Source organism: Oncorhynchus mykiss, chromosome 3, assembly GCF_013265735.2.
Source record: "Oncorhynchus mykiss isolate Arlee chromosome 3, USDA_OmykA_1.1, whole genome shotgun sequence".
Taxonomy (NCBI): Eukaryota; Metazoa; Chordata; class Actinopteri; order Salmoniformes; family Salmonidae; genus Oncorhynchus; species Oncorhynchus mykiss.
The window spans coordinates 23,562,688-23,569,987 of NC_048567.1; the positions used below are offsets into that span (position 1 = coordinate 23,562,688).

At 40.5% G+C, this 7,300-nt stretch overlaps 1 protein-coding gene across 5 annotated transcripts in view; it reads right to left on the minus strand.

Annotated features, from left to right (window-relative positions):
- Window positions 1–804, minus strand: part of LOC110514498 (semaphorin-6D) — a 157,239-nt gene extending 156,435 nt beyond the window's left edge. For 4 of the 5 annotated variants that reach the window (XM_036972489.1, XM_036972471.1, XM_036972455.1 and 1 more), the window contains exon 1: window positions 470–802. The gene's annotated coding sequence lies outside the window, so the exon portion shown is untranslated. Of the gene's footprint in view, window positions 1–469 lie in introns of all 5 variants that reach the window. The other variant, XM_036972497.1, reaches the window with a different exon arrangement.
- Between the last annotated feature and the right edge of the window lie 6,496 nt (window positions 805–7,300).

Consider the following 7,300-nt stretch of genomic DNA (forward strand, 5'->3'; position numbering starts at 1 on the left):
ATTTATTTGCTGACAAATGCTCTTATCGCATGCATTTTGCTGAAAAGATGATCGAGCTGTAGCCGATGGTTTAGGACAGGGTTTCTCAATCTCGGTATTGGGGCCCCTCCTGGGTGCACGTTTTGGTTTTTGCCTTAGCACGACACAGCTGATTCAAATAACTAACTCTTTATCAAGCGTTTATTATTTGAATCCGCTGTGTAGCGCTAGGGCAAAAAACAAAACGGGGCTGGAGGTAGGTGGTCTAAACTGGCCAAACACGTTATGAATGGTAGATCTTCCTATAAGTACCTACTAAGAACTAGAAGACGACATCGTTTTGTTTTGAATAGCCCAATGTCCTCTATGTACTATGTAGATACTGGGGCAAACTTGTGGCACCACAACATACTCCGATGCGCAAGTGAAATGTAGGTGCAGCAACCGAGACAGTCAGCTAATGGAGAAAGTGCCGTAGTATAACTCTTACCTTTTTCTTTCGTTTTGGCTATCTTGTTTCGTTGACAATAATTTGATTCTTGCAGGACAGAGACCAGTGTTACAGAAGCGTTGAGACAAGATTAGTTATTTTTTTCCAAAAAGGCTCGTATTCCCAGAGCGCGAAAGAGCGCCCTTTGTTATGACAGAGACCCGCGCACGCTCGAGCTGGACTGCAATCACAACATACTTCACCCAGCGAAGAGCAGCGTCGGCGAATACACGCCCAAATGTGTTGAATTGGCAGCCAGTCGGTCCAATGGAAAGGGGGTGGATAGTACCAGACCTTGTTTGAGACGTGTTTTGTTCAAACCTTTTCTTTTGACTTCTCCCTCCACATCTCATTTGTGTCCAGTTGTTGGATACCTACACATTTGGATCCTTGCAACCCGAGCCTGCAGCCAGTCTCTCCGCCAAGGGTATTTAAATCGAGATATCATTGAGCTTCTTTCTGAAGGAGGTTACTTTGCTCCACATATAAGAAAACTGGAAAAAAAATACTTTCATTCTGTCAACAAGTTTCTTCTCCGTTGCCTTCAGTTATTAATAGTTGACCAAATATCAACTAGCATGGACCTAACTTACTCCATGGTTTGCTCATACATCCCTATAATTACAAACACCGTGCCGTTTTAATAGCATTTAGATTTTTCACATTAAATATGTGTAATAGCTTCCTTTGTATTGTAATAATGGTTAAACAGTAAAACTGTTCTTCTACAGATTATCAACAACAAAAAAAGCGGCGCACTTAGTATAGGCTGCACAGAGCCAATAGTCTATGCATTTCATTTCTGTTTTCAGTAGGCCTTTTAGGTTCAAAATGTGTGCAGCCTATCATACAGTATGTTAAGGTGCTAAGTAGAGCTGTCCTGTCTATGTTGACAGGCAGGGAATTAGGTAGGAGGAAGACAGAGTGCATAATGAGGGAACCAGTAGGGTTAATTGGTGAAAGAAGTTATACTGTGTGAAGCTATTGCTCCCCTACTGGGGGATTCTACTGATCTGCATAGCCTTGCTGATCATTATAAATGATCCAACTGCAAATCACTGTCTAGTGGAGATAGTAATCATGTAGATAGACATTATTAAATATTCCGGTCACATCCTGTCTTTTAGATAAAAAAAATATACACTTTTATTTATCACAGATGTCAGCTGTTAATGAGATTTTATTTTTTATAGCTTCTTGGTTACACAAATAACAGATTAACTTTAGTTTTATTTTGACGGTTTGTATCCACTCTTAACATGCTTAGTCATGAACATTTCATTGGGTTCAGGGCGGCTGGAACCACAAAAAATGGCCGATCATTTTTGGTGAGTTTAGGGTCAATGCTGATAGATTTACTCCAGTCATTTCTCTTAGCAGTGAAATAGAGTCTGTGAGCCCGGCAATTGTGGTAAGGTGCCTTCAGGAGTAAGGAGAGGACAAGCTCCCAAGTCCACAATCTGAGTGGCATGTTAAATCTCAGTAGGCACATGTTCAGTGTCAACTTTGCCAGTAGGGTTTTACTGGTTTTGGCAGTCTAAAATAAAAGAGCTGTTCCACTTCATTTTCTCATTTTTAAGTTCAATAGGGCACCAGCGGAGTTTCATGATAGTGTGTAATACATACATACCAAATATCTTCAAAGCAGGACAAAATGTACATGACAAATTATTACCTCTCACTGGCACAGTTTTCAACCCATACCAACTCACCTTCTTGCGTGAGTAGGCAACACATTCCTGGTAAGGTTATTAGAGAACTAGGTTAAAGATATCCAATCAATAACATCACGCTATCTTGCCACACCATGGGATTGCAGAAAACAGACACACTGTATTTCTCCTATGCCAGCAAGCAAAATAAAATAAATGCCAAGAAGCACTGGCTGTTATCAAAAAGACAAGCATTCTAAAACTGGTCCAGCAACATATTGACACTTTGAGCCAATGGGTGCTAAGTGAGGAGAAAGCATGTGAGCCCATCAGCACAACAGCTTAATTAATATAGACTTGAGTCCATGGGAATGACTAGAGGACTCTTGTCCGGATGCAATGTATCCATATTACCATGAGGCTCTTTTCAGAGGGTTGAGAAAGTGAATGGCATTGAAAGTACAAGGTAAAGCATCTTGAATAATGCTGATAGTGATACTCCGAAAGGACACTGTGTTTGCATGCTGTGAGGACTGAATACCTAAGGGTCTTCAAATCTTCCAAGGAACAATGCCATTTGAGTGTCAACTCTGTCGTTAACAGGACATGGGTGTAATGCCAGCTAGCTTATACTGTCCAGAGCATTTGAGAGCAGACCGAATGGACTGTGATTCTTCTCTCTCTCTCTCTCTTCCTGTCAACACCTCCAGTGCCTAGCCTCAAACAGCTTACTGCTGGTCTGGGTCTGTCACAAGACATCTTCTCCACACTGTCTACACACACTAAAACATATAGACACATGAACTACATGTGAACATGTATGTTTTTGATTTATACATAGGAAAATATGCTCATGCCGGCACACACAGAGTATACAGTTGAACTTGGAAGTTTACATACACCTTAGCTGTATACATTTAAACTCAGTTTTTCACAATTCCTGACATTTAATCCTCGTAAAAATTCCCCGTCTTAGGTCAGTTAGGATCAACACTTTATTTTAAGAATGTGAAATGTCAGAATAATAGCAGAGAGAATGATTTATTTCAGCTTCTATTTTTTTCATCACATTCCCAGTGGGTCAAAAGTTTACATACACTCAATTAGTATTTGGTAGCATTGCCATTAAATTCTTTGTCTTGGGTCAAATGTTTCAGGTAGCCTCCCACAAGCCTCCCACAATAAGTGGGTGAATTTGGCCCATTCCTCCTGACAGAGCTGGTGTAACTGAGTCAGGTTTGTTGACGACCTTGCTCACACACTCTTTTTCAGTTCTGCCCACAAATTTTCTATAGGATTGAGGTCAGGGCTTTGACAACCTTGACTTTGTTGTCCTTATGCCATTTTGCCACAACTTTGGAAGTATACTTGGGGTCATTGTCCATTTGGAAGACCCATTTGCGACCAAGCTTTAACTTCCTGACTGATGTCTTGAGATGTTGCTTCAATATATCCACATAAAGTTCCACCCTCGTGATGCCATCTATTTTGTGAAGTGCACCAGTTCCTCCTGCAGCAAAGCACCCCCACAACATGATGCTGACACCCCGTGCTTCACGGTTGGGATGGTGTTCTTCTGCTTGTAAGCCTCCCCCTTTTTCCTCCAACCATAACCATGGTCATTATATCCAAACAGTTCTATTTTTGTTTTATCAGACCAGAGGATATTTCTCCAAGAAGTACGATATTTGTCCCCATGTGCAGTTGCAAACCGTAGTCTGGCATTTTTATGGTGGATTTGGAGCAGTGGTCTCTTCCTTGCTGAGCGGCCTTTCAGGTTATGTCAATATAGGACTCGTTTTACTGTGGATATAGATGCTTTTATACCTGTTTCCTCCAGCATCTTCACAAGGTCCTTTGCTGTTGTTTTGGGATTGATTTGCACTTTTCGCACCAAAGTACTTTCATCTCTAGGAGATAGAATGCGTCTCCTTCCTGAGCGGTATGACGGCTGCGTGGTCCCATGGTGTTTATACTTGCATACTATTGTTTGTACAGATGAACGTGGTACATTCAGGCGTTTGGAAATTGCTCCCAAGGATGAACCAGACTTGTTGAGGTCTACAATTTTTTTTCTGAGGTCTTGGCTGATTTCATTTGATTTTCCCATGATGTCAAGCAGAATGGCACTGAGTTTGAAGGTAGGGCTTGAAATACATCCACAGGTACACCTCCAATTGACTCAAATTATCTCAATTAGCCTATCGGAAGCTTCTAAAGCCATGACATAATTTTCTGGAATTTTCCAAGCTGTTTAAAGGCACAGTCAACTTAGTATATGTAAACTTCTGACCCACTGGAATTGTGATACAGTGAATTATAAACTAAATAATTTGTCTGTAAACAATTGTTGGAAAAATTACTTGCTTCATGCACGAAGTAGATGTCCTAACTGACTTGCCAAAACTATAGTCTGTTAACAAGCAATTTGTGGAGTGGTTGAAAAACAAGGTTTAATGATTCCAACCTAAGTGTATGTAAACTTCCAACTTCAACGGTATATAATTCATCCTGTTAACACAGGATATACCCTGTTTGTAACACATGACAGGAACACACACACACACACATTCCAATCAATCCTTCTGTGGACGTCATGCCTTGCTGTGTGGGTGTCATCATCTTCTCCTGTGCATCATGTGCTCACCCTTCCAGGAGCCTGGTTGCAGTAAACAGCAAGTGACATTGTTGTCAGAGTAGGGAGTTGTAACAACGGGAAAAGACTATCTGTCAGGCTTATCTTTTCTTGTTTGTGTTCAATCACCAGAAAGAGCCAAAACTTATAGTATCGTGCTTAACAGGACAGTAAAATGATCAAATTCAAGCACTTATCAGGAGAACATCCCTGGTCATCCCTACTGCCTCAGATCTGGTGGACTCACTAAACACAAATACTTCGATTGTGAATGATGTCTCAGTGTTGGAGTGTGCCCCTGGCTCCCCGTAACTAGATAAAAAACAAGAACATTGTGCTGTCTGGTTTGCTTACAGATGGACCACAGAGTTTCTAAACCCAGAGACGCAACATGGCGAGACTTCCGGGCATGCTTGCGAAGCAGACCAAGCAGTCCAGACCAGGGTTTGGGGTTTGAGAAGTCATTGAGAGAAGTGAAAAATTATTAGTTGGCTGTGAATTATCTTGAAATCTAAAGGCACAACCTAGTCTGTCTTAAGTAAACGAACAACCTCGCGAAAGTGACCAACTGACATGTCAAAACAAACTTAATATCGAAGGAGTGCCTTTGATTTCACGGCCTGCACATGCGCAGTTCGATGCGAGATGACCATTAGACCCAATGACTTGTTTCTGAGCATGAGCTTAGCGAGCCAACGTCGCCATGACATCGCTTACAAGCGTGATCTGGGATTTCTATTGGATAAACAGTTTTAGCCTGTCTTCATACTGTACTGTTTTTGGATGTATTATGCAGAAATCACTAAAATGTTAATAGTTTTTCTAATTTCAGTTTATGTGACAAAACAAGCAGTCATCCTGTAGACTGTAGAGAATCATTGTACCATCTAAACCACTGTTAAATATATTTTCCCTTACCAAAAATATTGTATTTTCAGCTCTTTGAAGCTAGTGTACAAAAAACTGAAAGTATAAAAATGCAAAAGGAAACTTATGAACTGATACGGTAAGCATAGAAATAGCGCATATAGAGCAGATCTACTGCTTCTTAGACTTGCTTGTCATGAGAATGAAAGGCCTATAACTCACATTTCTATGTGAATTTGGTCAGGCACCTAAGTTACATATTGTAGCTTTCATATAAGGAATTTTAAATAATTTATACATTTACTTGTGATACTTAATTAATTGCTAAAATATACTTAAATTTTGATGCTTAAGTATAAAAAAGTTTCAAAAGTACCAGTCAAAAGTTTGGACACCTACTCATTCAAGGGCTTTTCTTTATTTGTACTGTTTTCAACATTGTAATAATAGTGAAGAAATCAAACTATGAAAAATGGAATCATGTAGTAACCAAAAAAGTGTTAAACAAAATCTATTTTATATTTGAGATTCTTCAAAGTAGCCACCCTTTGTCTTTTTTTACCTTTATTTAAAGGTCAGTTAAGAACAAATTCTTATTTTCAATGACGGCCTAGGAACAGTGCCTGTTCAGGGGCAGAAAGACAGATGTGTACTTTGTCAGCTAAGGGATTCGAACTTGTAACCTTTCGGTTGCTAGTCCAACACTCTGAACACTAGGCTACCCTGCTTTGGACTCTCTTGGCATTCTCTCAACCAGTTTAATGAGGTAGTCACCTGGAATGAATGTCAATTAACAGGTGTGCCTTGTTAAAAGTTCATTTGTGGAATTTCTTTCCTTCTTAATGCGCTTGAGCTAATCAGTTGTGTTATGACAAGGTAGGCGTGGTATACAGAAGATAGCCCTATTTGGTAAAATACCAAGTCCATATTATGGCAAGAACAGCTCAAATAAGCAGAGAGAAATTACAATCCATCATTACTTTTAAGAAATTAAGGTCAGTCAATGCAAAACATTTCAAGAACTTTGAAAGTTTCTTCAAGTGCAGTCGCATAAACCATCAAGCGCTATGATGAAACTGGCTCTCATGAGGATCGCCACAGGAAAGGAAGACCCAGAGTTCCCTCTGCTGCAGAGGATAAGTTAATTAGAGTTACCAGCCTCAGAAATTGCAGCCCTTCACAGAGTTCAAGTAACAGACACATCTCAATATCAACTGTTCAGAGGATACTGCATGAGGCCTTCATGGTCGAATTGCTGCAAAGAAACCACTACTAAAGGACAGCAAGAATAAGAAGAGACTTGCTTGGGCCAAGAAACACGAGCAATGGACATTAGACCGGTGGAAGTCTGTCCTTTGGTCTGATGAGTCCAAATTTGAGATGTTTGGTTCCAACCACCGTCTTTGTGAGATGCAGAGTAGGTGAATGGATGATCTCTGCATGTGTGGTTCCTACCATGAAGCATTGAGGAGGTGTGATGGTGTGGAGGTGCTTTACTGGTGACACTGTCAGAGATATATTTAGAATTCAAAGCACACTTAACCAGTATGGCTACCACAGCATTCTGCAGCGATACGCCATCCCATCTGGTTTGCGCTTAGTGGGACTATCATTTGTTTTTCAACAGGACAATGACCCAACACACCTCCAGGCTGTGCAAGGGCTATTTGACCAAGT